At 32.4% G+C, this 13,688-nt stretch overlaps 1 long non-coding RNA gene across 1 annotated transcript; it reads left to right on the top strand.

Annotated features, from left to right (window-relative positions):
- Nucleotides 1-12,806: 12,806 nt before the first annotated feature.
- On the top strand, nucleotides 12,807-13,577 carry LOC123914038. The gene is made up of 2 exons (XR_006811757.1): nucleotides 12,807-12,837; nucleotides 12,938-13,577. It is a non-coding gene; the product is annotated as an uncharacterized LOC123914038 (long non-coding RNA).
- The last annotated feature ends 111 nt before the right edge of the window (nucleotides 13,578-13,688 follow it).

Here is a 13,688-nt window from a genome sequence, read left to right as displayed (position 1 = left end):
GTTAGTATTATATATTATATTTATATATTTTTGGTGAACTAATGTATTATATACGTAAACGTTTTCCATATAATATATAATTTTTTTTTTGACAAAAAAAAATTTATGAATATATTTTAATAATATTTTTACATATTTATATAGCATTTATTTTGATAACTATTTTATTGTTAGACAAATCATTCGGATCAAAAAATTATTTATGGAGATTTTGGATATTGAGTTATAATGTTTAATTGCTTGTGAAATGAATAATTTTAAAAAATATCGCAAGATTATAAGGATACAAAAGTAATTTAGTTTTGCATTCTCTCCCCTCCTCTCATGAACCAAACATATATGCAATTAAAATTTCTCTCCTCCGATCTTTTGAACCAAACATATAAATAATCAAGGTTATCAAAACCGGACCGAACTGGCCGGTCGGACCGTGAATCGGTCATAAAAACGGTTCGGTTTTGAGCAAAAAACGGATAGGAAACCGACCGGCAAAAAACCGCGTGAACCGGGGTCGAACCGGGATGAACCGGTGAACCGGCCGGGTGGTTCAAGCGATTTTGCAGATTTTTTATTTTTTTTTAATAAAAAAAGAGCAAAACGACGTCGTTTTAACCTTTTTTTTTAAAAAAAAAAATATATAAAACAAAACAACGACGTCGTAGGAATAGGAAAGATTTTTTATTTTCATCTATTTTTCATTTGGTTTGAATTATAAATTTTTTTTTATTTTGACTTATGATATTTTATCTTTTTAATGTGTGAAATTATGAAATATTGAGCAATTATTTATATATTTTTATTTATATATTAATTAAAATATATATTTAATTAAAAACGGTTCGACCCCGATTGAACCCGGTCCGACCAATTGAACTTTGAACCGGTAAACTCGCCGGTTCGATGACCGGTCCGGTTCTTACAACCTTGTAAATAATTAAAAAATCTTTCCTCCCTTCCCCCTCCCTTCCCCCTCCCTCCCCTTCACTAAAATCTCTCCCCTTCCATCCGTCGAACCAAACAGACTCTTAGTGAAGATTTCTCCTTTTAATTTCTTTTCTCTAAACCTCTTTCTTTCTTTTTTTGAAAATTCTAAACCTCTTTCTTTTAATTTCAACTAATTATCTGCACATTCACAAAAAGGAAATCTAATTATTTGTATTAGAGGTTACATTAATGTCTGTCCTTTTTTTCATTTAATTAATAAATACTCATCAGTACGCCACTAGGTTTGGTCTAGTAGTGAGAGATTTGGGTTCGATCCCCAGTCAATCATTGTAAACCAAATAAATAAATAAATATTCATCCGTTTCAAATTTAGGAAAAAAGCAAGAAATTTAAAAAGTGTATTTTTACACTTTATTTTTCTATTATACCCTTATTTTAATTCGTTAATAATTTTTTTTCACCCACTTTCTTTTTCCAATAAATTTAATATGTTATGTACCAATTTTTTTTTAAAAAATAAAACTTTTTTTTAAAGCTTAAAAAAACAAACTTTAGTTTTCATAATATATAAATCTTTCACGGTTTCAACAACTATTTATATATCTATACTATATATAAAGAGGATACATGAGTTTTGGTGTAGACTTTTCATAATATCATCAATACCCTTGATTTTTTTAGTAGCAACAAAATATTTTATTAACAAACTCACCATAACATAAAACACATCTTTTTTTTAGCAGCAAAAATCCTTTATTAACAAATTGACCATAACATAAGACATATCTTTCATTTTTTGGACATTAGTTAGACACAGGCAGGCGCGAAACGCGCGTGCCTGACCTGCTATTATTTATAATATACATTAGTGACTTAGATAGGTAACTAACAGGTTGTAGTCATTTTGAGTTTCTTAATAGAGAAATACTTTGATATGCACAAGATTATATAAAGAATTTTAGTAAAAAAAAAAACAAAACAAAAACAACATTATATGGAAAAAAAAACAAGATTTTGAGTTTCTTCGTATTGTGATGAAGTTGTAGCCATGTTAACAAGATTTTCCATAAACACTAGTTTAGAGACCCGTGAATTCGCATGGGTCATTAACTCTTATTCGATATTTAAGTTTATTAGTATATTAAGGTAGAAAATTTATTTAAAATAAAATATTTAAAAATTTGTTAAAAAATATTATTAGAATATAAGTGAAATTATTGTGCTCTTATAAAGCTTATAAAAAAAAATTGTACTCTTGTAAAACTTGTTAAATCAATAAATTTAATTTTCTTATAAAAAAATTAATTTATTAAAGTCATTGTCCCGTATATATTTTTAAATAAATTATATTATTATTTTAGGTCAAGTAAATTAGTGGCTGGAATTTTATCTTTTTCAAGGAGAAAAAGTTGAGCAAATCTATGCATAAAAAGTGGAATCGGGGTTTCGGGGTTCGAATCTTATCTTTTTCAAGGAGAAAAAATTATGTGTTTAAGATTCGAACCCCGATTCCACTTTTTATGCATAGATTTGCTCAATTTTTTTTTTTTTTATAATGATTTGCTCAACTTATTTGATGTTATTAGATTGTGTGGTTCGTATTTTTAAAATTGATGAGGACAAATTAAGTAACTTGATAGCAATTGACAAAATTTTCACTTTCTTTTATGCCTAAACTTTCTATAATTTTTTTATTGTTTCTTTTTTTTCCTCTATAATTTTTTTTTGGCTAAACTTTCTATTAGCTTTTTATTACTATTTTTTGTTCCTATTTCCATATTTTTATTTTGTTCATATCATAAAATAATATAATTATTATTATAATAAATTATAAAATAATAATATAATAAAATAATAGTATAAAATAATATAATAAAATAATTATTATAATAAAATTATAAAATAATAATATGAAATAATATAAAATAATATAATAAAATAATATAATAAAGTTATAAAATAATATGTGTATATTTTAAAAATTTGTTATATTGTTCTATTTTGTTCCTATTTTTATGCGTATTTTAATGAGATATTTGAATTCAATGGTTGGATTGAAGAAATATAATGCCGATGTCGAGTTATTAAGCGGAGTAAGTCAATGGAGACCTACTCCTGGAGTCAACGGATCCCTCTTCATACTCCCTCCGGTCCTTAATATAAGAGAAATTTTTCTTTTTAGATTCATTGAAAATATAATGTATCTGGTCCATATTATAGACGAGATACATTAGATTATTAATTAATCTAAAAAGTAATATTTCTCTTATATTAAGGACTGGAGGGAGTATAAAGATTAACGACATGTAAAAAAAGACGTAAACCGTTAATTTTGATGTATCTCAATAACACATCAAATGGTTTTGAATTTGTCTGAAATTTTACACAAATGATCTATATGATATATTCAATCTAACGATGGATTTTATAAAATTTATATGGGGAAACAGTCATTTTAGTCCCTGACTGTGCAACTTGCTGTCATTTTAGTCCCTGATTGAAGAAAAACTACAAAATAGTCCCTGATTCTGCAATCCATTATTCACTTTGGTCCCTGACGTTAAACATAACTGTTAACTTTACAAAAAAACTGATGTGACAGTTTTTGGGGACACGTGGCACGCTGAGTAGGTTTTAGTTGGATAAGTAGCATGATGATATATCCAGAGACCAAAATGACAATTTTTTTTATTATTTCATCTTCTTCCTCTCATTCTATTTCATCAATAAAACTCATAACTTTAAACAAAATTATCACAACACCTCAATCAAAATTCTTCAAACAAAATTCTTAAAATAAATAACAAGAACTCAATCATCAATATCACATCTTCCTTCTTCAAAAGGAAGTCAATCAAGCAATTAAGATCAAATAATGGGTTGCACAAATCAAACTATCAGTGAAACACAACACCACCAAACCAATTCAGTCCAAAAAAAATTTTCCAGCCAAACAAATCTATATATTTAACCCTAAAGTAAATATTTTTTTTCTTCTTTCTATTAAAATAATAGCAACAAAAAACTTCATCTGTGATGAATGAATATATTGAATTGAAGCTCAAGTATTTTTTACATACCCAAAAGAGAAATTCATGGAGAAATAGAAACTTTAATCTTAGATCCTTTGGAAAAATCCTACTTAAAAGCTACCCAAGTCAAATAATGAAGAAACCGAAAATCCCCAAAATAGAGGAAAAGTTAAACCCGACCCATGACCCAAAAGTTGGATTCGAATTGGAATGAAACAAGAAGAAACAGCAAAATTGTGAAGAGTTATTGTTGTTTTTATGATAAAGGGAAAAAGCTAAGGTGAAAATCTTGGAGAGAAGATTATGAGATGATGATGAATTTACAGAATACATGTATGAAGAAGCTTTATTGAAAATTTGATTAAAACATTGGATTTAAAATTCTGGATTTTATTGATGAATGTATGAAGAAGATCAAGAAGATTGAGAAGAAGGAGATGAAGAAATGAAAAAAAAATTTGTCATTTTCGTCCCGGGCCATATCATCAGAACACTTGTCCAACTAAGGTCTACTCAGCGTGCCACGTGTCCTCGAAAAAATGCCACATCAGTTTTTTTATAAAGTTAATGGTCATTTTTAACACCAGGGACCAAAGTGACTAACGGATTGTAGAGTCAGGGACTATTTTGTAGTTTTTCTTCAGTCAGGGACCAGAATGACAGCGGATTGCACATTCAGGGACTAAAATTACTATTTCCCCAATTTATATTGGTTAAAACATTATTGATAGGTGTAACATTTGGTGTCAAACTAGTTGATGTCATTTGATCTTGACCCATACTCCCTCCGGACACAAATATAAGGAAAAAAAAAACACTTCAAATTTTGGACACAAATATAAGCAAAAGTTAACTACTTTTAAACTAATTAATACTATTATTTCTAATATACCCTTATTTAATCACTTTTACACTTATTTCAATTTTCAAAAGTTTATGTGATTTTCAATGCATAAATCACTTTTCAAAGGGTAATATAGTAAATTAACTCATGATTTGCATTAAACCAAGAAAATTAACTACACTTAACTAAATTTTTTAAACACCACATAAACAATTATTTTTTCTTATATTTATGTTCGGAGGAAGTATATGCAAAAGAATTTGGTTCAAGGGTTAGCTTGCCAAACTTATAATATAAGATATAAAGATAAAATAATTAAACAAAAGAATATTTTATTTATTACAATCCTACTGCATCTTTTACGAACCAATCTTGCTACTGGTATATAAGCTATGAAGTACCGACACCTCTATGATTAGTTGTGTTGCGGTGTCCGACACGTGTCGGTGTCTGACACTCGTATGACACGTGTCGGATATGTCAGACCAGTGTCCAAAAAAGTCAATTTTTCTTTTACTTTGACACTCCTTTGGTCGGTGTCTGACACCTGTAAGACACTCATACGATACGTGTTGGACAAGTGTCGCAAAAAAATTGTTTTTTCTTTACTTATACTCTCCTTAGACACATAACAGACATATCTACAAGAGTTAAAGATGTGTCAAAAAGGTAAAGAAAAAGGTAAAATATGTATTTTACCTTTTATTGATCAATATTTTTAGTTTTTTCGATAGTAGATGGATAAATAAAAGGTAAAATATTATTATATCTTGTTTTAAAACTTTTTTTAAGAAATAACTTGCTCAACTTAGATTTACATGTATATATTTTGATTCCAAATTTATATGTTTTATAAATATATAGCGGTGTCGGTGTCTTATATTTTTTACATTAACGGTGTCGCCGTGTCCGTGTCGTGTCGCCGTGTCCGTGTCGGAGTCCTTACTCCATAGTATATAAGTAGAAATTATTTTACCGAAGATCAAACAAGCCAATTAAAATGTCTCATCCCAATTCCTAATACAAGAACAACACAAGGACTGTGTGTTGGATATTGTGTATTGGGCCTAGAATTGTGCAAGCCCAATATCAATTGATTGTACTTTAAGCCCATTGCTTGTATATGGTACATTGCCTATATAAAGTAAATGTGGCTAACAATTGTGATTAATGAGAAAGATCCCTTGACACTAACAAGTGGTATCATCACCAAAAGTTCCAAGGACCTAGTAGTGGTTTTGCAAAACCACCATCAAAGAGTTTGTTACAACCGTTTTCCAACTGTTTCTTCTTCAACAAACTTCTTTCTTCTTCAGTTTTCCAACGATCTTGCAGCTTCAATCTGCATCTTTCTGCAAATCCATCAGTTCTTTGTCTTTCTTGCGCATCAAGCCATGACAGAGAATTCAGATTTTCTGAAACCTCCAATCCCTAAGTTTGACGGATTTTATGATCACTGGGCAATGTTGATGGAAAACCTGCTGAGATCAAAGGAGTATTGGTCATTGATAGAGAATGGAGTTACAATTGCGCCTGCAAATGCAACAGAAGATCAAGTCAAAGCTGCAGCTGCAAGCAAGATTACTGATATGAAGGTAAAGAATTACCTGTTTCAATCTATTGATCGTGCCATTTTAGAAACAATTCTTGCTAAAGATACTGCAAAGGATATTTGGGAGTCAATGAGATTGAAGTATAAGGGATCTACTAAGGTGAAAAGAGCTCAGCTTCAAGTTTCTCGCAGAGAATTTGAGGTAATTGAGATGGGTGAAAGTAAAACTGTGACTGAGTATTTTGCAAGAATCATGGCAATTGCGAACAAGATGACTTCTCAAGGTGAAAGAATGGAGCAAGCAACCATTGTTGATAAAATCTTGAGGTCTATGCCAGAGAAATTCAACTATGTCACTTGTTCAATAGAAGAGTCCAATGATGTGACTACAATGTCTCTAGATGCACTTCAATCCAGCCTGATAGTGCATGAGCAAAAGATGAAAAACAAGAAAGTGGTAAACCATGATGAACAAGCTCTCACAATCTCTGATGCAGGGAGAGGGAGAGGAAGGAATAGTTCATCAAGAGGGCGTGGCAGAGGAAGAATAAGCAAAGAAACTATTGAATGTTTCAAGTGTCACCAGTTAGGCCACTACAAGAATGAATGTCCTACTTGGGAGGAAGCAAAATATGCTGAAGCAGACTATGAAGAAGAGTTTCTTCTTATGACAGGCAAAGATTGTGAAGAATTTGAGACTGAAAGATGGTATCTTGATTCAGGTTACAGCAACCATATGGTTGGTAACAAGAATTGGCTCTATGAATTTGATGAAAATTATAGAGACACTGCGAAACTTGGAGATGATTCAAAGATGAATGTTGTGGGCAAGGGAAATATCAAGCTAAGAATCAATGGCAGGGTACATGTTATAACTGAAGTGTATTATATCCCAGGCCTAAAGACCAACCTTCTAAGCATTGGTCAAATTCAACAGAAGAATGTCACAATCATCTTCAAGAATGATACCTGCAAGATCTTTCATGATGACAAGGGTCTGCTGTTCACCACTCAAATGTCAAGTAACAGGATGTATACTTTGACTGCTACAGTTATCTCACCCAAATGCTTAACAGTTTCAAAAGAGGATTGGTCACAGTTATGGCATGATAGATATGCACATTTGAGTGTTAAAGGCCTAAATGTGCTAGCTAAAAAGAAAATGGTAGATGGATTACCAGTATTGAAAGAAATTGAGTACAAGTGTGAAGATTGCTTGACTGGCAAGCAACACAGAGAAGTCATTCCTAAGCAAGCTATGTGGAGGGCAAATGAGAGGTTGGAGCTGGTACACTCTGACATATGTGGTCCCATTATCCCATAAACCCTACAAGCAATGGAGGCAACATGTACTTCATTACTTTCACAGATGATTTCTCAAGGAAGACTTGGATTTATTTTTTGAAAGAAAAATCTAGTGCATTAGATACTTTCAAAACATTTAAAGTGCTAGTTGAAAAAGAATCAGGTTGTGCTATCCAATGTCTGAGAACTGATAGAGGTGGTGAATATGTCTCCACTGCTTTCAATGATTTTTGTAGCAATCAAGGCATCAAAAGACAGTTAACTGCTGCTTACACTCCACAGCAAAATGGAGTTTCTAAAAGAAAGAATAGGACATTGATGAATATGGTTAGAAGTATGCTAGCTGGTAAGAAAGTACCTAAAGTTTTTTGGCCTGAAGCTGTGAAATGGGCTACTTATGTCATGAATAGAAGCCCTACCCTGTCTGTTAAAAATATGACTCCTCAGGAAGCTTGGAGTGGGAAGAAGCCTAATGTGCAGCACTTTAGGGTCTTTGGCTGCTTGGCATTTGTTCATGTACCAGACAGTCAGAGGACTAAGCTGGATAACAAGAGTGTTAAATGCATACATCTTGGAATAAGTGATGAATCCAAAGCCTACAAGTTGTATGATCCAGAGAAAAGGAAAATTATAGTCAGCAGAGATGTAATTTTTGAAGAAAAGAAAGGGTGGGATTGGAACAAATCAGAAATCAAGAGAAATAGTGAGTTTATTGATGAGCCTGAAGAAGAGAATAATGAACCAGTCAATGATTTAGATGAGAATGTAGAAGATGGTGGAAGTGATTCAGATGCAAGTCTCCCTTCAAACCCTATTCAAACTCCAAATGACTCTGAAGATGATGATCTTGATGTGCAAGCCTCAACCTCATTGGGTCCAAGAAATAGAAGACCACCAGTTAGTCACAATGACTATGTATCTGGTAGTGAGTTAGATAGTGATGATCTGCACAATCTAGCTACTGATACACCAGCTGAAGATCCAAAGACATATGCAGAAGTTGAGAAACAAGATGTGTGGAGAACTGCAATGGATCAGGAGATGGAGTCTATAAAAAATAATAACACTTGGGAGTTGACAACTCTACCTAAAGGATCCAATGCAATTGGAGTCAAATGGATTTTCAAGACTAAATACAATGAAAGGGGTGAAATTGAGAAGCATAAAGCTAGACTGGTAGCTAAGGGATATACTCAGAAACATGGAATAGATTACAATGAGGTTTTTGCTCCTGTAGCTAGATGGGATACTATAAGAACAATCCTAGCTCTTGCTGCAAAAGAGAGCTGGAATGTGTTTCAATTGGATGTAAAAAGTGCCTTTTTACATGGTGATTTAGCTGAAGACATCTATGTTGAGCAACCTCTTGGATATCAGAAGGGAAATAAGAATAGTGTGTACAAATTGAAGAAGGCCCTCTATGGTTTGAAACAGGCTCCAAGAGCATGGTACAATAAAATTGAAGGGTACTTCAATGATGAGAAGTTTGAAAAATGTCCTCATGAACATACCTTATTTGTGAAGTATGATAGAAATGGTAAGATTCTGATTGTTAGCTTATATGTTGATGATTTGATATGCACTGGAAATGACTTGCACATGATACAAGCATTCAAAGAATCTATGAAAAAGAGATTTGCAATGACTGACTTAGGAAAGATGAAATACTTTCTTGGAGTGGAAGTCATTCAATCTAAGGAAGGAATATTCATAAATCAGCACAAATATGCAGTTGAGATATTGAAGAGATTTGGCATGGAACATTGTAATGAGGTTTGCAGTCCTATAGTGCCTGGATCCAAGCTTGTCAAAGATGAAAATGGAAGTGCTGCAGATGCTAGAGAATACAAACAGATGGTGGGTAGCTTGATGTATCTGCTAGCTACCAGGCCCGACTTAGCTTTTTCTGTGTGCTTGGTTGCTAGATTTATGGATAGACCTACTGAGCTTCATGTCACAGCTGTTAAAAGAATAATGAGGTATTTGAAAGGTACTCTTGCTGATGGAATAATGTACAGTCATAACTCAGATGAAGCCAAATTGGTTGGATGGTCTGACTCTGATTATGCTGGAGATTTAGATGATAGGAATAGTACTTCTGGATATGTGTTTATGATTGGAACTGGTGCAATCTCTTGGTCTTCAAAGAAGCAGCCCATTGTAACTTTGTCCACCACTGAAGTTGAGTATGTTGCAGCCTCACTATGTGCTTGCCAAGGATTGTGGTTAAGAAATGTCATGAGTCATTTGAAGGTTGAACAAAGAGAGGCAACTATTGTCTACTGTGATAATAGTTCATCCATTAAGCTGTCCAAGAATCCAATTATGCATGGTAGATGCAAACATATTGATGTTAGATTTCACTTCTTGAGGAATCTTGCAAAGGAAGGCACAATTGAGCTCAAGCACTGTCCATCTCAGGAGCAGCTTGCAGATATAATGACAAAACCATTGAAGATTGATGCATTCTACAAATTGAAGGCTGGTTTAGGGATGAAGAATGCTATGAAATGAAAATGTGATGAAGACAACACAGTTTGCTTGTGGATTGGTCTGTTTGGTTGTGTTGTCTGCAGCAGTTGCCTGCTTGACTGGCTGGCCTAACCAGCTTGCTAGGCTTGCCTGTTGGCCTAGGCGCGCGCGCGTTTTTTTCTTGTTTGGCTTGCTAGTGTGTTTGCCTTAGCTTGGCCTAGCAATTTCTTCTAGTTTGTGTATAATTTGTTGATTGTTTTTGTAATTGTAGGGTTATACAATTAGGGGAGGATATGTTGGATATTGTGTATTGGGCCTAGAATTGTGCAAGCCCAATATCAATTGATTGTACTTTAAGCCCATTGCTTGTATATGGTACATTGCCTATATAAAGTAAATGTGGCTAACAATTGTGATTAATGAGAAAGATCCCTTGACACTAACACTGTGAGTAAAATCAATCAACAAGAAGTGGATTTAGTGGTCAAAGAAAAAAATGTTTGGGTGCCTACCGAAGAAAAAAAATTGAGAAAATTCAAGTGGCAGACGGTGACAAACATAAAATGAAAATTCAATATCAAGAAATCCTGCGAAATCAAAAAAACCGTTAGTGATATTTTTGGTTTAAAAACAAAATTTTTCAAATAAAAGTGTTGGATTTTTAAGTAAAAAATAAGTGGGAGTAGGCTTGTTAACTTACTCCCACATGTTTTTAGGGGAATGCTATAACACACTCATTCATGTTTATGAAGGTGTGTATTAGCATGGTTCACCTTCTTGAATTGGGCAAAAATACTCTTCTTTTTAAATTAAAAAGAAATGAATTTAGGGGCAAATATGTAATTTTGACATCTTGTTGTTGATTCCTTCCATTTCTCCCTCTTGCTCTTACGACAAAGCCAACTTGAAACTACCAAGACTACCTTTTGTCATGATATTTTTATTTCAAAATAAATAAAATCAAGAGCTTCGATTCAGGTTGTGAATTTAAAACGAAAAACCAAATTAAGAAATTTATTTTTGTTTTTAGAAGAATTAAATTAAGAAATCGGGACCTTTGCAGGAATTTGTCTTAAGAAATTTGAATCCTCTACTTCCATAGTTGGGACTTTTGAAATCCGCGGATAAGATTAATTTGGTGATGAGGTTTTGGGGTAATCAATTTGGTTGGCACTTACTAAAAAGCCACATATGTTTGGTTATAGTTTGGAGAAAAGGATGATGAAAAAAATGGTGGTATATAGAAAGAAACAATTCATGCCGAGTTTCTCTCATGTGAACAGTGTCGTGAGAGATAAGAGGTTGATGGAGAAGTGGGTGGAATCAACAAGAAAATTACATATCTACCCCCAAATTCATTTCTTTTTAATTTAAAAAGAGAGGTGTTTTTGCCGAATCCAAGAAGGTGAACCATGCTAATACACACCTTCATAAAAATGAATGAGTGTGTTATATATATGAAGGTTAGGTCATGTAGAATTAAGAAATATGAAGCTTTTGTTTCTTCAGATTGTTGAAGCTATTGTTGTTCTTATGCCAAATTATCATTTTTACATAGTCAAGAAGGGTCAACTTCATTTGTGAACTTTTACTTGACCTCCTTACTAAATGTGCTAAAAGGTCAAATTAACTCATTGTGGTAGTTAAGAGACATACCATAATAATTACATATAAAAAAAACATCGAAAGTCTTTTAACAACTCTATAAGTACTAGAAATGTTTTAATTGATATAAAGAAAACATGAACTTTATAAATAAAAGTGATACAATAAATTCTATTTGATACATGCAAAGAGTGAAAAATATGGATAAAAGTTTCAAGTGTGTTTATGTTATGATAATCCTTCTTTCCCTATTTATTGTTGAGAAATGCTTCTTATCGCGAATGCACGTTTCACAAAAGTATAGCGAATTACGTGGCAGCTATTAGTGACACCAATTTAATTAACTTTGTTTCTCTCTCTTCTGTAAAAAAAAATAAAACTCTGCTTCTATCTCTTCCACAAGAAAAACTTTGCTTCTCTCTTATCTCTAATCATCGTCAAAACACCCGTATACAAAAAAAAATTCATTCTCAGATTTTGGATTGGTTGTTTCCTTCTCTCTTTCATAATTTCTCTCCTATACTCTTATAATCAATTGAGGTCTTTATCTATTATCATTGCCTCTTTTCTCAATTGGATTTTGTTTTTTCCTTGTTTGAATGAATTGTTAAAATAAATGGGGTTTTTGTAAGTGAAGATTTTGATAACAACTGGGTTTCGAAAGTCTTTAGTTTGAGGATGTATCCATGGAGATGTTTGGTGAATTGATTAGCTGTGGAAGAGATACCAGAATCTTAAGATATTCTAAGTTGTCAAATAATTGGTGATTCTTACTATTTTGTTCAATGCTATGTAAGTTTCAATTCTCAAAATTGAAACTCTTTTGTTCAATGTTCGCATAAAATTTGATTTTATCTATCGACACCTTAGAACAATCATGACTATGAATTTTAGAGGATTTGCAGTTCTCTAATAAATAATGTGACGGTATATTTTGAGAAAACAATGTGGAGTAGTAGTTACTATGTATTGTATAAGAGTACGCTAAAAAAAGTATAAAATACGGTATTCGTGAAATTCGCTTAAAATACCTTCGCGTCAAATAGCATAGCTCTTTATTGTTTCAACGCAAATGTCAGCTCGTAAGCAATTTTTATCTCCTTTTTAAATCTCCTTCTTTCCTTCGTATACAATATTTTATCGCATTTTAATAACATTGTTTTTTCTCTTTTTTCATTACAGTTATCATTCCATGTAAACGTGATCATGATTGTCCAGATTTTTTCTTATCACATAAATATAAATATAAGTGCCGTAAAGGTTATTGTTCATGACAATAATTATAAAGCTCGATAAATAGTGATTGTCGGACCCAAAAGATACACAAGCACATTACTAAAATATTTCATGAGTCAGACGGTCGTCATTAGCATCAAAGAGGTCAGGCGGCCAACATAGACCTAATAAACTTTCATCACATAGTACATATGTCATATATGTTTTTTTTTGTAGATAGACGAAATGACAAAAGTCATTGAAAACTCACACATACAAAGTGGAGGACCGGAGTTCAAACTCCTGTCATGAAACACATTAGCAATTTCGGCATTTCTGTCAATTCAACTAAATTTGTGGACAGTACATAGTACATGTGCCATGTAATTATGCCTATAATCATTTATTGTTCCCCTAATACTCGTAATGTAGGTAAAGTGCTTATTGCCTTCATCTTCACACGAGATGCGTGAAATCCATACTGTTTGTTGCATTTCCTACTCTTAGACATGGAAATGCAACAAATGCGTGAAATTATGCCTATATTTGGATAGCATGTTGATAATTCAATTCAACTTTATTTAATAAAACATGTTTTACTACCAAATATCAAGTTGCTACATCAAAGTCTGCTATAACAATTTGTGCAAGGAAATACAATACTATTTGCATATTAACTTAAGAAATCAATCTGACCCAAGTATACTTATTCTTGTTT

The sequence above is a fragment of the Trifolium pratense genome, linkage group LG3, assembly GCF_020283565.1.
Source record: "Trifolium pratense cultivar HEN17-A07 linkage group LG3, ARS_RC_1.1, whole genome shotgun sequence".
Taxonomy (NCBI): domain Eukaryota; kingdom Viridiplantae; phylum Streptophyta; class Magnoliopsida; order Fabales; family Fabaceae; genus Trifolium; species Trifolium pratense.
Note: the sequence above shows the minus strand (reverse complement) of the source record. Positions and strands in the feature narration are given on the sequence as shown.